Source organism: Stenella coeruleoalba, assembly GCF_951394435.1.
Source record: "Stenella coeruleoalba genome assembly, contig: scaffold_32, whole genome shotgun sequence".
Lineage (NCBI taxonomy): Eukaryota > Metazoa > Chordata > Mammalia > Artiodactyla > Delphinidae > Stenella > Stenella coeruleoalba.
Window position 1 is genome coordinate 817684 of NW_027646093.1, and position 22568 is coordinate 840251.

Sequence of the window (22568 nt, forward strand, 5' to 3'; positions counted from 1 at the left end):
TGCGGTGTTGCGGCCAGGTCACAAGAAAGCGAGTTGAAGAAAGGAGCTCAGGGGCACTGTAATTCACAAACCTGCAGAGTTATAAATGACAGCTATCGTCCAAAAATAGACTGAAGTAAGGCTGCCAAGAGGACTTGAAAGCGGGGCAGAATTGCAGGAAACCGATTTCAGGAGGTAGACTGGAATTGCATTGAAAGCATAGGAAAAGAGGCAGAACGTCCACAATGATGCACTTGGCCAAAAAGGGCGTATGCATTTTTTCCTGAATATATTCAGGAAAAAACGCATACGCCCTTTTTGGCCAACCAAGCAAGCTTGCAAAGGAAATCTGCACTACAATGAAGTCTCACTTCCCCCCGGTCAAAAGGGCCATCTGAAAAAAGTGTAAAATCCAGAAAGGCAGGACAGGCCATGGAGAACTGGGAGCCTTGTTATGCTGAAGGGCGGGATGTAAATTGCCAACAACCACTCGGGAGAAGTGTATGGTGTTTCCTGAAACATCTAAAAAACAAAGCAACAGAGCCTAGGGCAGTTCCACTTATGGTCCTATAGCTTAGGGAATTTAAAATCAAAAAGACACAGCCACCCCAAAGTTTGGAACGGCTCTGTTTACAAGAACCTCGTTTACAGTACAAGTTCAACATCGCAGAAAGTGCAAAATGGATAAAAAAGTTGTGGTATTTACTTACAAAGCAATATCATTCAGCAATGAAATCTGTGTCATCAGGCCCTTAGCAGCACAATGAGTGGATTCAGGTATGATGATTCTAACTGAAATAAGTCACACAGAAAAAGGAACATCATAAGATATCAGTAGGGCGGAGGTCGGGGCTGCGTAGTGGGAGGCGGACTGGCGAGGGGCGCCGGAAGAGCTGCAGGTGCGGCCCAGCGGCCGATTCCGCGGGCCCGCCGAGCCAGGAGGTACTGAGCCGCCGCCGCCGCCGCCGCCGCCCTCGGCCCGGCCTGCAGCGGGGTATGGGGGCGGTGCGGCCCCTCGGCCCCCTCCCCCTCTCTCCCTCCTCTCCACCCCTCCCCTTCCCGTGGTCCCGGGCTCCCGGACCCTCCCCCAGGGCCGCATTCTCCTCTCCCCGTCTTCCTGTCCTCTTCCGCTGTCCTCTCGTTCCCCACCCCCAAGCATAAACACCCCTCCGCGTCCCAGGCGTCTCCCGTCGCCCCTCCCCCCTCCCCGGGGGTTCGCCCTCCAGCGTTCCGGGGGTTCCCGAGGTCTCTCCAGCGGCAGCTTTCTGTAAGCGCGGTCCCGAAGATGGGAGGCGCGGTGAGTGCTGGTGAAGACAACGACGAGCTGATAGACCATCTGAAGGCGGCGCAGTACATCCGCTCCGAGCTGGTGGAGCAGGCCTTCCGAGCTGTTGACCGCGCCGACTATTACCTCGAGGAGTTTAAGGAGAACGCGTACAAGGACCTGGCGTGGAAGCACGGGAACATCCACCTCTCTGCTCCGTGCATCTATTCGGAGGTGATGGAGGCCCTGGACCTGCAGCCTGGCCTTTCCTTCCTGAACCTGGGCAGCGGCACCGGCTACCTCAGCTCCATGGTGGGGCTCATCCTCGGTCCTTTTGGTGTGAACCACGGGGTGGAACTCCATTCAGATGTGACAGAGTATGCGAAGCAGAAGCTGGACTTTTTCATCAGGACGAGTGACAGCTTCGACAAGTTTGACTTCTGCGAGCCCTCCTTCGTCACCGGCAATTGCCTGGAGATCTCTCCAGGCTGCTCTCAGTATGACCGGGTGTACTGCGGGGCAGGCGTGCAGAAGCAGCACGAGGGGTACATGAAGAGCCTCCTCAAAGTCGGGGGCGTCCTGGTCATGCCGCTGGAAGAGAAGTTGACTAAGATAACTCGGACGGGTCCTTCCGCCTGGGAAACCAAAAAGATTCTGGCTGTGTCTTTTGCTCCACTCGTCCAGCCCTGCCAGTCGGAGTCAGGAGAATCACGACTTGTCCACACCCCTGGCGGTTCGCAGCCTCCAGGACCTGGCGCGCATTGCCATCCGGGGCACCATTAAGAAGGTCATCCACCAGGAAGCTGTGAACAAAAACGGGAACGGACTGAAGAACACTCCCAGGTTTAAACGGAGGAGAGTTCGCCGCCACCGAATGGAAACGATTGTCTTTTTGGACAAAGAGGTGTTTGCCAGTCGGCTCTCCAACCCCTCTGATGACACCAGCTGCGGAGACCTGGAAGACGAGCGGCAAGAAGAAGAGGTGACAACCCCGCCGGACACCAAGCCCGAGCCCCCGGTGAACTTCCTGCGTGAGAAGGTCCTGAGCCTCCCTCTGCCAGATCCCCTGAAGTACTACCTGCTTTATTACAGAGAAAAGTAAGTCTGTGGTCCAGGGGAGGAGGCCAAGCCTTCCTGGAGGGCTGCCCGCAGCAGGTGCACTGGAGGAGGAAGGGGCTCCCGCTCTGCATCTCGTCTTCTCGTCTGTCCTTGACTGTCCTGTAGAGTTTTCATCCAGTCATCTGATTTCTGTAAACATAGTCTGACAAACATAAGGTGCAAGGGGGAATGTCTCAAAAGGGCGAGAGTCTCCTGGAGGAGGGGTTGACTTCACACTCTCAGGAAATGCTGAGGTCTACACGTGGAGGTGGCCTGGAGACCGTTTCTTACACAAGGTACACGTGTCTGCATCAGAAAGGAAAACTGAAGTTGAAATTAATCTGTGTTTCTTATAAAAGGTGAGACAAAAAGCACAAGTTGCTAAGTGTATGAAATCTTTTCTGAGTGGGACACGCCTATGTGCAAGTTTGAATTTTACGGAATCAACCTCTTAATTACTGGCACCGAGTAATTAAAGATTTATTAAAAGATTAATTTAAAAGATTTAACTAAATGTTTTAGTTATTTGGAACGTGGATACTTGATTGAAAAGCCCTCTCTTATTTTAAGTAAATTAATTACATCTTACGTGAGTTGTCAATTGTAATTTTAAAAAACAAAAATTGTGATGGGGAGAGGAATGAACGTATCAGATTGCCAGGTGTCTTTGTGGAATTGCAAAAGAATTCCAAGGCATTTTTTTCTGACACCTTTTGTTACCTTTAAAGTAACCAACATTGAGTAATCCCGTCAAAGAAAGTCCTGAAGAATGAAACAAGTGTTGTGTGTAAGTAATGAGCTGCATTACTTTTGCCCCAGAGACAGAGAGTACTGTTGACTCAACTTTAAATACAGTCAACGGTGTCTAAGGCTCAGTCCTCAGAGCAGGTGGGAAGTACTGGCTGCAGGAAATGGATTGGGGACGGTGTAGACGGCCTGTGGGTTGGTGTTTTGTTTTTTTTTTCAGTTGGCTATTGTTCTGTAATCACATAACAGTACTGATTCATAGATTTTATCTTTTATAATTCTGGAGAAAAATATTTGTTAGTTTTGTAATTTTTCCTAAGAACAAACGCGTGTTTGGTACATTGCATTAGAACAGTTTCACTCAAGTTTGACTTGTGGAATCCATCTTCTCCAGCGCTGTGTGTTGAGAGCTTCCTGTCTTATTAAGTCGTGGGTCTAGAAGAAGAGGCCGTCCTTTTAGTTAGGTGGCAGGATGTTTACAAGTGACACTGCTTCTTCCAAAACATTGGTTCTTTTCAGACTTTTCAGTTTTAACCAAAGTTAAACCCCAAATCAGAGTCATCCAGATTTTATGATTCATTTGATCTCTCAGCCTCTCAGGAGTTGCTGGATTTCAGTGTCTTTGTGGTTTTACCAGCTTCGCGGAGTTCTGGTTATTTTGTTTTGCCATTTATGCTTTTTTAAAGTAACTGAGTCATTTTATCACAGAAAACTGCGTGCACACATAGCTGGGAAAGCGGGTGTATTGCCCTAAATGGGTACCGTTAAGCTGTTGTAAAGAAGGGTTTCTTCATAGTCGTGTTTACCTGCCTTTAACTGAACGTCAAGCCTCATTGTCTCAGAGAGAAAAGCATGAGTCACGTTTACTTGCTAAGACTTCGGTTTGCAGATCTTGTTGACGTCATTCTAATTGATTTGTAGAGACCTCTGCAACACGTGGACGTTTTTGGACATGATATCTGAAATATTTTATATTAGGTGGCTTGACTAAATGTTTTTCTGTAATTGTATACGGATTTCCTTTTTTTTCAACCACATTTGCCTTTATGCTAGATTGTAGAAAGTCTTTGCGAGGCATAAGACATGTTTTCCCCTATGTATGTTAAACCTTTCCTAACATTTTGTATTTACATGTTGGTTTATGACTTTTAAACCAGAATTTGGTTACAAGATATATATATATAGATATTGAATATAATATATGTGAAATAATTTGGTATTGATCTATCTAATAAACATAAAGGAGAATCATCAGTGAGTTTCCCTGTGTGTCAGCACCTTTCTCCGGAGTCAGTATGAGACACTACTTTCTGTTTTCAGACAGATGACTTATATATATAGTCTGTGTTGTCTGCAAGCTCTGTATTGTAAACCACATTCTAGACAATGGCTGACTTTTGTGTTTCGATTAGTCTGTATTTTTATATGTGACTTTCGTCTTCCAAGTAGTGCAGCCATAGACATGTGCAAAACAAGCAACAAATGTATAATATTAAGCACATAAGACAGAAGCCAGCTGCGTATTTAAAAGTATTTTTACCCATCTGGAACTTTCAGGGGATTAAGGCGAGAAATATGAAACAAAGGTTTTGATGAACTGATACACAAGCGATACCAATAAAGGTAGTTACGGCAAAAAAAAAAAAAAAAGATATCAGTAATACACGGAATGTAAACTTGGCTACACAGGAACTGAATTACAGAACAGAACAGGGTCTCAAATTTAGAAAACCAACTTATGCTTGCTTAAGGGTAAAGGTGAGTTGGGGTGCTGCATAAAAACAGATTGAAATGAGCACAGATAAAGTTCCTTAAGCCAAATATGGAATAGACAAGAGCTACTCCTTGCTCAACGAAATGGACTCAACACCCCATATTAAACGCCTAAGAATGTACCTGACTAGTAAGTATCTTAAAACCTATGGATTGCTATGTCTCCGAAAGAGAATCAAGCATGTGTACAGGGGCATAAACGCAGCAGTGATAGGATTGGAGAGGTTCGGTGAGCAAATGAAGACCCTTTGAAGTCATATTGCATGGTACCCATTCCACGGGTTTCAACTACCCAGGTATAAGATATTCTTCCTTCAGCTAAAACATGCATGTGGAACCTAGAGTATGATCAACCATGTGATCGGTAGACGTGTTAAAATATGTCTCAGTTTTCGTACGCTGGTACTCGGGTGCAACATTCCAGACGCTTTACTAACACTCTCCCCACTTGGAGAGTCAGTCCCTTTAACCTCCTGTTTGGCCCAGTTTGCAATTTCTGTGGAAGATGAACAGGAATAGCGAGAACCAATGAGAGACTAGGTGGAGGTGTCTGGATGGGCAAATTTAACTCTCATTTCCCACCAGGAAGAGGAATTAACCAAAGGCTCAGCGTGCCATGCCAGAACCAGATTAGGGCCTGAAGCCATCCTGCGGTGTTGCGGCCAGGTCACAAGAAAGCGAGTTGAAGAAAGGAGCTCAGGGGCACTGTAATTCACAAACCTGCAGAGTTATAAATGACAGCTATCGTCCAAAAATAGACTGAAGTAAGGCTGCCAAGAGGACTTGAAAGCGGGGCAGAATTGCAGGAAACTGATTTCAGGAGGTAGACTGGAATTGCATTGAAAGCATAGGAAAAGAGGCAGAACGTCCACAATGATGCACTTGGCCAAAAAGGGCGTATGCGTTTTTTCCTGAATATATTCAGGAAAAAACGCATACGCCCTTTTTGGCCAACCAAGCAAGCTTGCAAAGGAAATCTGCACTACAATGAAGTCTCACTTCCCCCCGGTCAAAAGGGCCATCTGAAAAAAGTGTAAAATCCAGAAAGGCAGGACAGGCCATGGAGAACTGGGAGCCTTGTTATGCTGAAGGGCGGGATGTAAATTGCCAACAACCACTCGGGAGAAGTGTATGGTGTTTCCTGAAACATCTAAAAAACAAAGCAACAGAGCCTAGGGCAGTTCCACTTATGGTCCTATAGCTTAGGGAATTTAAAATCAAAAAGACACAGCCACCCCAAAGTTTGGAACGGCTCTGTTTACAAGAACCTCGTTTACAGTACAAGTTCAACATCGCAGAAAGTGAAAAATGGATAAAAAAGTTGTGGTATTTACTTACAAAGCAATATCACTCAGCAATGAAATCTGTGTCATCAGGCCCTTAGCAGCACAATGAGTGGATTCAGGTATGATGATTCTAACTGAAATAAGTCACACAGAAAAAGAAACATCATAAGATATCAGTAATACACGGAATGTAAACTTGGCTACACAGGAACTGAATTACAGAACAGAACAGGGTCTCAAATTTAGAAAACCAACTTATGCTTGCTTAAGGGTAAAGGTGAGTTGGGGTGCTGCATAAAACCAGAGATTGAAATGAGCACAGATAAAGTTCCTTAAGCCAAATATGGAATAGACAAGAGCTACTCCTTGCTCAACGAAATGGACTCAACACCCCATATTAAACGCCTAAGAATGTACCTGACTAGTAAGTATCTTAAAACCTATGGATTGCTATGTCTCCAAAAGAGAATCAAGCATGTGTACAGGGGCATAAACGCAGCAGTGATAGGATTGGAGAGGTTCGTGAGCAAATGAAGACCCTTTGAAGTCATATTGCATGGTACCCATTCCACGCGTTTCAACTACCCAGGTTTAAGGTATTCTTCCTTCAGCTAAAACATGCATGTGGAACCTAGAGTATGATCAACCATGTGATCGGGAGACGTGTTCAAATATGTCTCAGTTTTCGTACGCTGGTACTCGGGTGCAACATTACAGACGCTTTACTAACACTCTCCCCACTTGGAGAGTCAGTCCCTTTAACCTCCTGTTTGGCCCAGTTTGCAATTTCTGTGGAAGATGAACAGGAATAGCGAGAACCAATGAGAGACTAGGTGGAGGTGTCTGGATGGGCAAATTTAACTCTCATTTCCCACCAGGAAGAGGAATTAACCAAAGGCTCAGCGTGCCGTGCCAGAACCAGATTAGGGCCTGAAGACATGCTGCGGTGTTGCGGCCAGGTCACAAGAAAGCGAGTTGAAGAAAGGAGCTCAGGGGCACTGTAATTCACAAACCTGCAGAGTTATAAATGACAGCTATCGTCCAAAAATAGACTGAAGTAAGGCTGCCAAGAGGACTTGAAAGCGGGGCAAAATTGCAGGAAACCGATTTCAGGAGGTAGACTGGAATTGCATTGAAAGCATAGGAAAAGAGGCAGAACGTCCACAATGATGCACTTGGCCAAAAAGGGCGTATGCGTTTTTTCCTGAATATATTCAGGAAAAAACGCATACGCCCTTTTTGGCCAACCAAGCAAGCTTGCAAAGGAAATCTGCACTACAATGAAGTCTCACTTCCCCCCGGTCAAAAGGGCCATCTGAAAAAAGTGTAAAATCCAGAAAGGCAGGACAGGCCATGGAGAACTGGGAGCCTTGTTATGCTGAAGGGCGGGATGTAAATTGCCAACAACCACTCGGGAGAAGTGTATGGTGTTTCCTGAAACATCTAAAAAACAAAGCAACAGAGCCTAGGGCAGTTCCACTTATGGTCCTATAGCTTAGGGAATTTAAAATCAAAAAGACACAGCCACCCCAAAGTTTGGAACGGCTCTGTTTACAAGAACCTCGTTTACAGTACAAGTTCAACATCGCAGAAAGTGAAAAATGGATAAAGAAGTTGTGGTATTTACTTACAAAGCAATGTCACTCAGCAATGAAATCTGTGTCATCAGGGCCTTAGCAGCACAATGAGTGGATTCAGGTATGATGATTCTAACTGAAATAAGTCACACAGAAAAAGAAACATCATAAGATATCAGTAATACACGGAATGTAAACTTGGCTACACAGGAACTGAATTACAGAACAGAACAGGGTCTCAAATTTAGAAAACCAACTTATGCTTGCTTAAGGGTAAAGATGAGTTGGGGTGCTGCATAAAACCAGAGATTGAAATGAGCACAGATAAAGTTCCTTAAGCCAAATATGGAATAGACAAGAGCTACTCCTTGCTCAACGAAATGGACTCAACACCCCATATTAAACGCCTAAGAATGTTCCTGACTAGTAAGTATCTTAAAATCTAGGGATTGCTATGTCTCCGAAAGAGAATCAAGCATGTGTACAGGGGCATAAACGCAGCAGTGATAGGATTGGAGAGGTTCGGTGAGCAAATGAAGACCCTTTGAAGTCATATTGCATGGTACCCATTCCACGGGTTTCAACTACCCAGGTTTAAGGTATTCTTCCTTCAGCTAAAACATGCATGTGGAACCTAGAGTATGATCAACCATGTGATCGGGAGACGTGTTCAAATATGTCTCAGTTTTCGTACGCTGGTACTCGGGTGCAACATTCCAGACGCTTTACTAACACTCTCCCGACTTGGAGACTCAGTCCCTTTAACCTCCTGTTTGGCCCAGTTTGCAATTTCTGCGGAAGATGAACAGGAATAGCGAGAACCAATGAGAGGCTAGCTGCAGGTGTCTGGACGGGCAAATTTAACTCTCATTTCCCACCAGGAAGAGGAATTAACCAAAGGCTCAGCATGCCGGGCCGGAACCAGATTAGGGCCTGAAGCCATCCTGCGGTTTGCGGCCAGATCACAAGAAAGCGAGTTGAAGAAAGGAGCTCAGGGGCACTGTAATTCACAAACCTGCAGAGTTATAAATGACAGCTATCGTCCAAAAATAGACTGAAGTAAGGCTGCCAAGAGGACTTGAAAGCGGGGCAGAATTGCAGGAAACCGATTTCAGGAGGTAGACTGGAATTGCATTGAATGCATAGGAAAAGAGGCAGAACGTCCAGAATGATGCACTTGGCCAAAAAGGGCGTATGCGTTTTTTCCTGAATATATTCAGGAAAAAACGCATACGCCCTTTTTGGCCAACCAAGAAAGCTTGCAAAGGAAATCTGCACTACAATGAAGTCTCACTTCCCCCCGGTCAAAAGGGCCATCTGAAAAAAGTGTAAAATCCAGAAAGTCAGGACAGGCCATGGAGAACTGGGAGCCTTGTTATGCTGATGGGCGGGATGTAAATTGCCAACAGACACTCGGGAGAAGTGTATGGTGTTTCCTGAAACATCTAAAAAACAAAGCAACAGAGCCTAGGGCACTGCCACTTATGGTCCTATAGCTTAGGGAAATTAAAATCAAAAAGACACAGCCACCCCAAAGTTTGGGACGCCTCCTTTTACAAGAACCTCGTTTACCGTAGAAGTTCAATATCACAGAAAGTGAAAAATGGATAAAGAACTTGTGGTACTTACGTACAATGCAGTATCACTCAGCAATGAAATCTATGTCATCAGGCCCGTAGCAGCATAATGAGTGGATTCAGGTACGATGATTCTAACTGAAATAAGTCACACAGAAAAAGAAACATCATAAGATATCACTAATACAAGGAATGTAAACTTGGCTACACAGGAACTGAATTACAGAAGAGAACAGGGCCTCAAATTTAGAAAACCAACTTATGCTTGCTTAAGGGGAAAGGTGAGTTGGGGTGCTGCATAAAACCAGAGATTGAAATGAGCACAGATAAAGTTCCTTAAGCCAAATATGGAATAGACAAGAGCTACTCCTTGCTCAACGAAATGGACTCAACACCGCATATTAAACGCCTAAGAATGTACCTGACTAGTAAGTATCTTAAAACCTATGGATTGCTATGTCTCCGAAAGAGAATCAAGCATGTGTACAGGGGCATAAACGCAGCAGTGATAGGATTGGAGCTGTTCAGTGAGCAAATGAAGACCCTTTGAAGTCATATTGCAGGGTACCCATTACACGGGTTTCAACTACCCAGGTTTAAGGTATTCTTCCTTCAGCTAAAACATGCATGTGGAACCTAGAGTATGATCAACCATGTGATCGGGAGACGTGTTCAAATATGTCTCAGTTTTCGTACCCTGGTACTTGGGTGCAATATTCCAGACGCTTTACTAACACTCTCCCGACTTGGAGAGTCCGTCCCTTTAACCTCCTGTTTGGCCCAGTTTGCAATTTCTGCGGAAGATGAACAGGAATAGCGAGAACCAATGAGAGACTAGCTGGAGGTGTCTGGACGGGCAAATTTAACTCTCATTTCCCACCAGGAAGAGGAATTAACCAAAGGCTCAGCATGCCGGGGCGGAACCAGATTAGGGCCTGAAGCCATCCTGCGGTGTTGTGGCCAGGTCACAAGAAAGCGAGTTGAAGAAAGGAGCTCAGGGGCACTGTAATTCACAAACCTGCAGAGTTATAAATGACAGCTATCGTCCAAAAATAGACTGAAGTAAGGCTGCCAAGAGGACTTGAAAGCGGGGCAGAATTGCAGGAAACCGATTTCAGGAGGTAGACTGGAATTGCATTGAAAGCATAGGAAAAGAGGCAGAACGTCCACAATGATGCACTTGGCCAAAAAGGGCGTATGCGTTTTTTCCTGAATATATTCAGGAAAAAACGAATACGCCATTTTTGGGCAACCAAGCAAGCTTGCAAAGGAAATCTGCACTACAATGAAGTCTCACTTCCCCCCGGTCAAAAGGGCCATCTGAAAAAAGTGTAAAATCCAGAAAGGCAACAGGCCATTGAGAACTGGGAGCCTTCTTATGCTGATGGGCGGGATGTAAATTGCCAACAGACACTCGGGAGAAGTGTATGGTGTTTCCTGAAACATCTAAAAAACAAAGCAACAGAGCCTAGGGCACTTCCACTTATGGTCCTATAGCTTAGGGAAATTAAAATCAAAAAGACACAGCCACCCCAAAGTTTGGGACGCCTCCGTTTACAAGAACCTCGTTTACCGTACAAGTTCAATATCACAGAAAGTGAAAAATGGATAAAGAACTTGTGGTACTTACGTACAATGCAGTATCACTCAGCAATGAAATCTATGTCATCAGGCCCGTAGCAGCATAATGAGTGGATTCAGGTACGATGATTCTAACTGAAATAAGTCACACAGAAAAAGAAACATCATAAGATATCACTAATACACGGAATGTAAACTTGGCTACACAGGAACTGAATTACAGAACAGAACAGGGTCTCAAATTTAGAAAACCAACTTATGCTTGCTTAAGGGGAAAGGTGAGTTGGGGTGCTGCATAAAACCAGAGATTGAAATGAGCACAGATAAAGTTCCTTAAGCCAAATATGGAATAGACAAGAGCTACTCCTTGCTCAACGAAATGGACTCAACACCGCATATTAAACGCCTAAGAATGTGCCTGACTAGTAAGTATCTTAAAACCTATGGATTGCTATGTCTCCGAAAGAGAATCAAGCATGTGTACAGGGGCATAAACGCAGCAGTGATAGGATTGGAGAGGTTCGGTGAGCAAATGAAGAGCCTTTGAAGTCATATTGCATGGTACCCATTCCACGGGTTTCAACTACCCAGGTTTTAGGTATTCTTCCTTCAGCTAAAACATGCATGTGGAACCCAAGTATGATCAACCATGTGAACGGCAGACGTGTTCAAATATGTCTCAGTTTTCGTACCCTGGTACTCGGGTGCAACATTCCAGACGCTTTACTAACACTCTCCCCACTTGGAGAGTCAGCGCCTTTAACCTCCTGTTTGGCCCAGTTTGCAATTTCTGCAGAAGATGAAAAGGAATAGCGAGAACCAATGAGAGGCTAGCTGGAGGTGTCTGGACGGGCAAATTTAACTCTCATTTCCCACCAGGAAGAGGAAATAACCAAAGGCTCAGTGTGCCGTGCCGGAACCAGATTAGGGCCTGAAGCCATCCTGCGGTGTTGCGGCCAGCTCACAAGAAAGCGAGTTGAAGAAAGGAGCTCAGGGGCACTGTAATTCACAAACCTGCAGAGTTATAAATGACAGCTATCGTCCAAAAATAGACTGAAGTAAGGCTGCCAAGAGGACTTGAAAGCAGGGCAGAATTGCAGGAAACCGATTTCAGGAGGTAGACTGGAATTGCATTGAAAGCATAGGAAAAGAGGCCGAACGTCCACAATGATGCACTTGGCCAAAAAGGGCGTATGCGTTTTTTCCTGAATATATTCAGGAAAAAACGCATACGCCCTTTTTGGCCAACCAAGCAAGCTTGCAAAGGAAATCTGCACTACAATGAAGTCTCACTTCCCCCCGGTCAAAAGGGCCATCTGAAAAAAGTGTAAAATCCAGAAAGGCAGGACAGGCCATGGAGAACTGGGAGCCTTGTTATGCTGATGGGCGGGATGTAAATTGCCAACAACCACTCGGGAGAAGTGTATGGTGTTTCCTGAAACATCTAAAAAACAAAGCAACAGAGCCTAGGTCACTTCCACTTATGGTCCTATAGCTTAGGGAATTTAAAATCAAAAAGACACAGCCACCCCAAAGTTTCGAACGGCTCTGTTTACAAGAACCTCGTTTACAGTACAAGTTCAACATCGCAGAAAGTGAAAAATGGATTAAAAAGTTGTGGTATTTACTTACAAAGCAATATCACTCAGCAATGAAATCTGTGTCATCAGGCCCTTAGCAGCACAATGAGTGGATTCAGGTATGATGATTCTAACTGAAATAAGTCACACAGAAAAAGAAACATCATAAGATATCAGTAATACATGGAATGGAAACTTGGCTACACAGGAACTGAATTACAGAACAGAACAGGGTCTCAAATTTAGAAAACCAACTTATTCTTGCTTAAGGGTAAAGGTGAGTTGGGGTGCTGCATAAAACCAGAGATTGAAATGAGCACAGATAAAGTTCCTTAAGCCAAATATGGAATAGACAAGAGCTACTCCTTGCTCAACGAAATGGACTCAACACCGCATATTAAACGCCTAAGAATGTACCTGACTAGTAAGTATCTTAAAACCTATGGATTGCTATGTCTCCGAAAGAGAATCAAGCATGTGTACAGGGGCATAAACGCAGCTGTGATAGGATTGGAGAGGTTCAGTGAGCAAATGAAGACCCTTTGAAGTCATATTGCATGGTACCCATTCCACAGGTTTCAACTACCCAGGTTTAAGGTATTCTTCCTTCAGCTAAAACATGCATGTGGAACCCAAGTATGATCAACCATGTGAACGGGAGACGTGTTCAAATATGTCTCAGTTTTCCTCCCCTGGAACTCGGGTGCAACATTCCAGACGCTTTACTAACACTCTCCCCACTTGGAGAGTCAGTGCCTTTAACCTCCTGTTTGGCCCAGTTTGCAATTTCTGTGGAAGATGAACAGGAATAGCGAGAACCAATGAGAGGCTAGCTGGAGGTGTCTGGACGGGCAAATTTAACTCTCATTTCCCACCAGGAAGAGCAAATAACCAAAGGCTCAGTGTGCCGTGCCGGAACCAGATTAGGGCCTGAAGCCATCCTGCGGTGTTGCGGCCAGCTCACAAGAAAGCGAGTTGAAGAAAGGAGCTCAGGGGCACTGTAATTCACAAACCTGCAGAGTTATAAATGACAGCTATCGTCCAAAAATAGACTGAAGTAAGGCTGCCAAGAGGACTTGAAAGCGGGGCAGAATTGCAGGAAACTGATTTCAGGAGGTAGACTGGAATTGCATTGAAAGCATAGGAAAAGAGGCAGAACGTCCACAATGATGCACTTGGCCAAAAAGGGCGTATGCGTTTTTTCCTGAATATATTCAGGAAAAAACGCATACGCCTTTTTTGGCCAACCAAGCAAGCTTGCAAAGGAAATCTGCACTACAATGAAGTCTCACTTCCCCCCGGTCAAAAGGGCCCTCTGAAAAAAGTGTAAAATCCAGAAAGGCAGGACAGGCCATGGAGAACTGGGAGCCTTGTTATGCTGATGGGCGGGATGTAAATTGCCAACAACCACTCGGGAGAAGTGTATGGTGTTTCCTGAAACATCTAAAAAACAAAGCAACAGAACCTAGGGCACTTCCACTTATGGTCCTATAGCTTAGGGAAATTAAAATCAAAAAGACACAGCCACCCCAAAGTTTGGAACGGCTCTGTTTACAAGAACCTCGTTTACAGTACAAGTTCAACATCGCAGAAAGTGAAAAATGGATAAAGAAGTTGTGGTATTTACTTACAAAGCAATATCACTCAGCAATGAAATCTGTGTCATCAGGCCCTTAGCAGCACAATGAGTGGATTCAGGTATGATGATTCTAACTGAAATAAGTCACACAGAAAAAGAAACATCATAAGATATCAGTAATACACGGAATGTAAACTTGGCTACACAGGAACTGAATTACAGAACAGAACAGGGTCTCAAATTTAGAAAACCAACTTATGCTTGCTTAAGGGGAAAGGTGAGTTGGGGTGCTGCATAAAACCAGAGATTGAAATGAGCACAGATAAAGTTCCTTAAGCCAAATATGGAATAGACAAGAGCTACTCCTTGCTCAACGAAATGGACTCAACACCGCATATTAAACGCCTAAGAATGTGCCTGACTAGTAAGTATCTTAAAACCTATGGATTGCTATGTCTCCGAAAGAGAATCAAGCATGTGTACAGGGGCATAAACGCAGCAGTGATAGGATTGGAGAGGTTCAGTGAGCAAATGAAGACCCTTTGAAGTCATATTGCATGGTACCCATTACACGGGTTTCAACTACCCAGGTTTTAGGTATTCTTCCTTCAGCTAAAACATGCATGTGGAACCTAGAGTATGATCAACCATGTGATCGGGAGACGTGTTCAAATATGTCTCAGTTTTCCTCCCCTGGTACTCGGGTGCAACATTCCAGACGCTTTACTAACACTCTCCCCACTTGGAGAGTCAGCGCCTTTAACCTCCTGTTTGGCACAGTTTGCAATTTCTGCGGAAGATGAACAGGAACAGCGAGAACCAATGAGAGGCTAGCTGGAGGTGTCTGGACGGGCAAATTAACTCTCATTTCCCACCAGGAAGAGGAAATAACCAAAGGCTCAGCGTGCCGTGCCGGAACCTGATTAGCGCCTGAAGCCATCCTGCGGTGTTGCGGCAGGTCACAAGAAAGCGAGTTGAAGAAACGAGCTCAGGGGCACTGTAATTCACAAACCTGCAGAGTTATAAATGACAGCTATCGTCCAAAAATAGACTGAAGTAAGGCTGCCAAGAGGACTTGAAAGCGGGGCAGAATTGCAGGAAACTGATTTCAGGAGGTAGACTGGAATTGCATTGAAAGCATAGGAAAAGAGGCAGAACGTCCACAATGATGCACTTGGCCAAAAAGGGCATATGCGTTTTTTCCTGAATATATTCAGGAAAAAACGCATACGCGCTTTTTGGCCAACCAAGCAAGCTTGCAAAGGAAATCTGCACTACAATGAAGTCTCACTTCCCCCCGGTCAAAAGGGCCATCTGAAAAAAGTGTAAAATCCAGAAAGGCAGGACAGGCCATGGAGAACTGGGAGCCTTGTTATGCTGATGGGCGGGATGTAAATTGCCAACAACCACTCGGGAGAAGGGTATGGTGTTTCCTGAAACATCTAAAAAACAAAGCAACAGAGCCTAGGGCACTTCCACTTATGGTCCTATAGCTTAGGGAAATTAAAATCAAAAAGACACATCCACCCCAAAGTTTGGGACGCCTCCGTTTACAAGAACCTCGTTTACAGTACAAGTTCAACATCGCAGAAAGTGAAAAATGGATAAAGAACTTGTGGTACTTACGTACAATGCAGTATCACTCAGCAATGAAATCTGTGTCATCAGGCCCTTAGCAGCACAATGAGTGGATTCAGGTATGATGATTCTAACTGAAATAAGTCACACAGAAAAAGAAACATCATAAGATATCACTAATACATGGAATGTAAACTTGGCTACACAGGAACTGAATTACAGAACAGAACAGGGTCTCAAATTTAGAAAACCAACTTATGCTTGCTTAAAGGGAAAGGTGAGTTGGGGTGCTGCATAAAACCAGAGATTGAAATGAGCACAGATAAAGTTCCTTAAGCCAAATATGGAATAGACAAGAGCTACTCCTTGCTCAACGAAATGGACTCAACACCCCATATTAAACGCCTAAGAATGTACCTGACTAGTAAGTATCTTAAAACCTATGGATTGCTATGTTTCCAAAAGACAATCAAGCGTGTGTACAGGGGCATAAACGCAGCAGTGATAGGATTGGAGAGGTTCGGTGAGCAAATGAAGACCCTTTGAAGTCATATTGCATGGTACCCATTCCACGGGTTTCAACTACCCAGGTTTAAGGTATTCTTCCTTCATCTAAAACATGCATGTGGAACCTAGAGTATGATCAACCATGTGATCGGGAGACGTGTTCAAATATGTCTCAGTTTTCGTACCCTGATACTCGGGTGCAACATTCCAGACGCTTTACTAACACTCTCCCCACTTGGAGAGTCAGTCCCTTTAACCTCCTGTTTGGCCCAGTTTGCAATTTCTGTGGAAGATGAACAGGAATATTGAGAACCAATGAGAGACTAGCTGGAGGTGTCTGGATGGGCAAATTTAACTAGCATTTCCCACCAGGAAGAGGAAATAACCAAAGGCTCAGCGTGCCGTGCCAGAACCAGATTAGGGCCTGAAGCCATCCTGCGGTGTTGCGGCCAGGTCACAAGAAAGCGAGTTGAAGAAAGGAGCTCAGGGGCACTGTAATTCACAAACCTGCAGAGTTATAAATGACAGCTATCGTCCAAAAATAGACTGAAGTAAGGCTGCCAAGAGGACTTGAAAGCGGGGCAGAATTGCAGGAAACCGATTTCAGGAGGTAGACTGGAATTGCATTGAAAGCATAGGAAAAGAGGCAGAACGTCCACAATGATGCACTTGGCCAAAAAGGGCGTATGCGTTTTTTCCTGAATATATTCAGGAAAAAACGCATACGCCCTTTTTGGCCAACCAAGCAAGCTTGCAAAGGAAATCTGCACTACAATGAAGTCTCACTTCCCCCCGGTCAAAAGGGCCATCTGAAAAAAGTGTAAAATCCAGAAAGGCAGGATAGGCCATGGAGAACTGGGAGCCTTGTTATGCTGATGGGCGGGATGTAAATTGCGAACAGACACTCAGGAGAAGTGTATGGTGTTTCCTGAAACATCTAAAAAACAAAGCAACAGAGCCTAGGGCACTTCCACTTATGGTCCTATAGCTTAGGGAAATTAAAATCAAAAAGACACAGCCACCCCAAAGTTTGCGACGCCTCCATTTACAAGAACCTCGGTTACTGTACAAGTTCAATATCACAGAAAGTGAAAAATGGATAAAGAACTTTTGGTACTTACGTACAATGCAGTATCACTCAGCAATGAAATCTATGTCATCAGGCCCGTAGCAGCATAATGAGTGGATTCAGGTACGATGATTCTAACTGAAATAAGTCACACTGAAAAAGAAACATTTTAAGATATCAGTAATACACGGAATGTAAACTTGGCTACACAGGAACTGCATTCCAAAACAGAACAGGGTCTCAAATTTAGAAAACCAACTTATGCTTGCTTAAGGGGAAAGGTGAGTTGGGGTGCTGCATAAAACCAGAGATTGAAATGAGCACATATAAAGTTCCTTAAGCCAAATATGGAATAGACAAGAGCTACTCCTGCTCAACGAAATGGACTCAACACCCCATATTAAACGCCTAAGAATGTACCTGACTAGTAAGTATCTTAAAACCTATGGATTGCTATGTCTCCAAAAGAGAATCAAGCGTGTGTACAGGGGCATAAACGCAGCAGTGATAGGATTGGAGAGGTTCGGTGAGCAAATGAAGACCCTTTGAAGTCATATTGCATGGTACCCATTACACGGGTCTCAACTCTCCAGGTTTAAGGTATTCTTCCTTCAGCTAAAACATGCATGTGGAACCCAGACTATGATCAACCATGTGAACGGGAGACGTGTTCAAATATGTCTCAGTTTTCCTCCCCTGGTACTCGGGTGCAACATTCCAGACGCTTTACTAACACTCTCCCGACTTGGAGAGTCAGTCCGTTTAACCCCCGGTTTGGCCCAGTTTGCAATTTCTGTGGAAGATGAACAGGAATAGCGACAACCAATGAGAGACTAGCTGGAGGTGTCTGGACGGGCAAATTTAACTCTCATTTCCCACCAGGAAGAGGAAATAACCAAAGGCTCAGCATGCCGTGCCGGAACCAGATTAGGGCCTGAAGCCATCCTGCGGTGTTGCGGCCAGGTCACAAGAAAGCGAGTTGAAGAAAGGAGCTCAGGGGCACTGTAATTCACAAACCTGCAGAGTTATAAATGACAGCTATCGTCCAAAAATAGACTGAAGTAAGGCTGCCAAGAGGACTTGAAAGCGGGGCAGAATTGCAGGAAACCGATTTCAGGAGGTAGACTGGAATTGCATTGAAAGCATAGGAAAAGAGGCAGAACGTCCACAATGATGCACTTGGCCAAAAAGGGCGTATGCGTTTTTTCCTGAATATATTCAGGAAAAAACGCATACGCCCTTTTTGGCCAACCAAGCAAGCTTGCAAAGGAAATCTGCACTACAATGAAGTCTCACTTCCCCCCCGGTCAAAAGGGCCATCTGAAAAAAGTGTAAAATCCAGAAAGGCAGGACAGGCCATGGAGAACTGGGAGCCTTGTTATGCTGATGGGCGGGATGTAAATTGCCAACAGACACTCAGGAGAAGTGTATGGTGTTTCCTGAAACATCTAAAAAACAAAGCAACAGAGCCTAGGGCACTTCCACTTATGGTCCTATAGCTTAGGGAAATTAAAATCAAAAAGACACAGCCACCCCAAAGTTTGGAACGGCTCTGTTTACAAGAACCTCGTTTACAGTACAAGTTGAACATCGCAGAAAGTGAAAAATGGATAAAGAACTTGTGGTACTTACGTACAATGCAGTATCACTCAGCAATGAAATCTATGTCATCAGGCCCGTAGCAGCATAATGAGTGGATTCAGGTACGATGATTCTAACTGAAATAAGTCACACAGAAAAAGAAACATCATAAGATATCACTAATACACGGAATGTAAACTTGGCTACACAGGAACTGCATTCCAAAACAGAACAGGGTCTCAAATTTAGAAAACCAACTTATGCTTGCTTAAGGGGAAAGGTGAGTTGGTGTGCTGCATAAAACCAGAGATTGAAATGAGTACAGATAAAGTTCCTTAAGCCAAATATGGAATAGACAAGAGCTACTCCTTGCTCAACGAAATGGACTCAACACCCCATATTAAACGCCTAAGAATGTACCTGACTAGTAAGTATCTTATAACCTATGGATTGCTATGTCTCCAAAAGAGAATCAAGCATGTGTACAGGGGTATAAACGCAGCAGTGATAGGATTGGAGAGGTTCGGTGAGCAAATGAAGACCCTTTGAAGTCATATTGCATGGTACCCATTACACGGGTCTCAACTCTCCAGGTTTAAGGTATTCTTCCTTCAGCTAAAACATGCATGTGGAACCCAGAGTATGATCAACCATGTGAACGGGAGACGTGTTCAAATATGTCTCAGTTTTCCTCCCCTGGTACTCGGGTGCAACATTCCAGACGCTTTACTAACACTCTCCCAACTTGGAGAGTCAGTCCCTTTAACCTCCTGTTTGGCCCAGTTTGCAATTTCTGTGGAAGATGAACAGGAATAGCGACAACCAATGAGAGACTAGCTGGAGGTGTCTGGATGGGCAAATTTAACTCTCATTTCCCACCAGGAAGAGGAAATAACCAAAGGCTCAGCATGCCATGCCGGAACCAGATTAGGGCCTGAAGCCATCCTGCGGTGTTGCGGCCAGGTCACAAGAAAGCGAGTTGAAGAAAGGAGCTCAGGGGCACTGTAATTCACAAACCTGCAGAGTTATAAATGACAGCTATCGTCCAAAAGTAGACTGAAGTAAGGCTGCCAAGAGGACTTGAAAGCGGGGCAGAATTGCAGGAAACCGATTTCAGGAGGTAGACTGGAATTGCATTGAAAGCATAGGAAAAGAGGCAGAACGTCCACAATGATGCACTTGGCCAAAAAGGGCGTATGCGTTTTTTCCTGAATATATTCAGGAAAAAACGCATACGCCCTTTTTGGCCAACCAAGCAAGCTTGCAAAGGAAATCTGCACTACAATGAAGTCTCACTTCCCCCCGGTCAAAAGGGCCATCTGAAAAAAGTGTAAAATCCAGAAAGGCAGGATAGGCCATGGAGAACTGGGAGCCTTGTTATGCTGATGGGCGGGATGTAAATTGCCAACAGACACTCAGGAGAAGTGTATGGTGTTTCCTGAAACATCTAAAAAACAAAGCAACAGAGCCTAGGGCACTTCCACTTATGGTCCTATAGCTTAGGGAAATTAAAATCAAAAAGACACAGCCACCCCAAAGTTTGGGACGCCTCCATTTACAAGAACCTCGGTTACTGTACAAGTTCAATATCACAGAAAGTGAAAAATGGATAAAGAACTTTTGGTACTTACGTACAATGCAGTATCACTCAGCAATGAAATCTATGTCATCAGGCCCGTAGCAGCATAATGAGTGGATTCAGGTACGATGATTCTAACTGAAATAAGTCACACTGAAAAAGAAACATTTTAAGATATCAGTAATACACGGAATGTAAACTTGGCTACACAGGAACTGCATTCCAAAACAGAACAGGGTCTCAAATTTAGAAAACCAACTTATGCTTGCTTAAGGGGAAAGGTGAGTTGGGGTGCTGCATAAAACCAGAGATTGAAATGAGCACATATAAAGTTCCTTAAGCCAAATATGGAATAGACAAGAGCTACTCCTGCTCAACGAAATGGACTCAACACCCCATATTAAACGCCTAAGAATGTACCTGACTAGTAAGTATCTTAAAACCTATGGATTGCTATGTCTCCAAAAGAGAATCAAGCGTGTGTACAGGGGCATAAACGCAGCAGTGATAGGATTGGAGAGGTTCGGTGAGCAAATGAAGACCCTTTGAAGTCATATTGCATGGTACCCATTACACGGGTCTCAACTCTCCAGGTTTAAGGTATTCTTCCTTCAGCTAAAACATGCATGTGGAACCCAGACTATGATCAACCATGTGAACGGGAGACGTGTTCAAATATGTCTCAGTTTTCCTCCCCTGGTACTCGGGTGCAACATTCCAGACGCTTTACTAACACTCTCCCGACTTGGAGAGTCAGTCCCTTTAACCCCCGGTTTGGCCCAGTTTGCAATTTCTGTGGAAGATGAACAGGAATAGCGACAACCAATGAGAGACTAGCTGGAGGTGTCTGGACGGGCAAATTTAACTCTCATTTCCCACCAGGAAGAGGAAATAACCAAAGGCTCAGCATGCCGTGCCGGAACCAGATTAGGGCCTGAAGCCATCCTGCGGTGTTGCGGCCAGGTCACAAGAAAGCGAGTTGAAGAAAGGAGCTCAGGGGCACTGTAATTCACAAACCTGCAGAGTTATAAATGACAGCTATCGTCCAAAAATAGACTGAAGTAAGGCTGCCAAGGGGACTTGAAAGCGGGGCAGAATTGCAGGAAACCGATTTCAGGAGGTAGACTGGAATTGCATTGAAAGCATAGGAAAAGAGGCAGAACGTCCACAATGATGCACTTGGCCAAAAAGGGCGTATGCGTTTTTTCCTGAATATATTCAGGAAAAAACGCATACGCCCTTTTTGGCCAACCAAGCAAGCTTGCAAAGGAAATCTGCACTACAATGAAGTCTCACTTCCCCCCCGGTCAAAAGGGCCATCTGAAAAAAGTGTAAAATCCAGAAAGGCAGGACAGGCCATGGAGAACTGGGAGCCTTGTTATGCTGATGGGCGGGATGTAAATTGCCAACAGACACTCAGGAGAAGTGTATGGTGTTTCCTGAAACATCTAAAAAACAAAGCAACAGAGCCTAGGGCACTTCCACTTATGGTCCTATAGCTTAGGGAAATTAAAATCAAAAAGACACAGCCACCCCAAAGTTTGGAACGGCTCTGTTTACAAGAACCTCGTTTACAGTACAAGTTCAACATTGCAGAAAGTGAAAAATGGATAAAGAACTTGTGGTACTTACGTACAATGCAGTATCACTCAGCAATGAAATCTATGTCATCAGGCCCGTAGCAGCATAATGAGTGGATTCAGGTACGATGATTCTAACTGAAATAAGTCACACAGAAAAAGAAACATCATAAGATATCACTAATACACGGAATGTAACCTTGGCTACACAGGAATTGCATTCCAAAACAGAACAGGGTCTCAAATTTAGAAAACCAACTTATGCTTGCTTAAGGGGAAAGGTGAGTTGGGGTGCTGCATAAAACCAGAGATTGAAATGAGCACAGATAAAGTTCCTTAAGCCAAATATGGAATAGACAAGAGCTACTCCTTGCTCAACGAAATGGACTCAAAACCCCATATTAAACGCCTAAGAATGTACCTGACTAGTAAGTATCTTAAAACCTATGGATTGCTATGCCTCCAAAAGAGAATCAAGCATGTGTACAGGGGCATAAACGCAGCAGTGATAGGATTGGAGAGGTTCGGTGAGCAAATGAAGACCCTTTGAAGTCATATTGCATGGTACCCATTCCATGGGTCTTAACTCTCCAGGTTTAAGGTATTCTTCCTTCAGCTAAAACATGCATGTGG

The 22568-nt window shown here is 44.5% G+C and overlaps 1 long non-coding RNA gene and 1 pseudogene across 2 annotated transcripts in view; one reads left to right on the forward strand and one right to left on the reverse strand.

The window, feature by feature from the left end:
* Nucleotides 1–15753, reverse strand: part of LOC307181346 — an 804253-nt gene extending 788500 nt beyond the window's left edge. Inside the window, exon 1 of the long non-coding RNA XR_013826468.1 lies at nucleotides 15672–15753. This is a non-coding gene — a long non-coding RNA (uncharacterized lncRNA). The remainder of the gene's footprint in view (nucleotides 1–15671) is intronic.
* On the forward strand, nucleotides 1216–2522 carry LOC307181345 (protein-L-isoaspartate O-methyltransferase domain-containing protein 2-like; annotated as a pseudogene). Its single transcript has one exon. The product of its transcript is annotated as a protein-L-isoaspartate O-methyltransferase domain-containing protein 2-like (transcript).
* Nucleotides 15754–22568: the final 6815 nt, after the last annotated feature.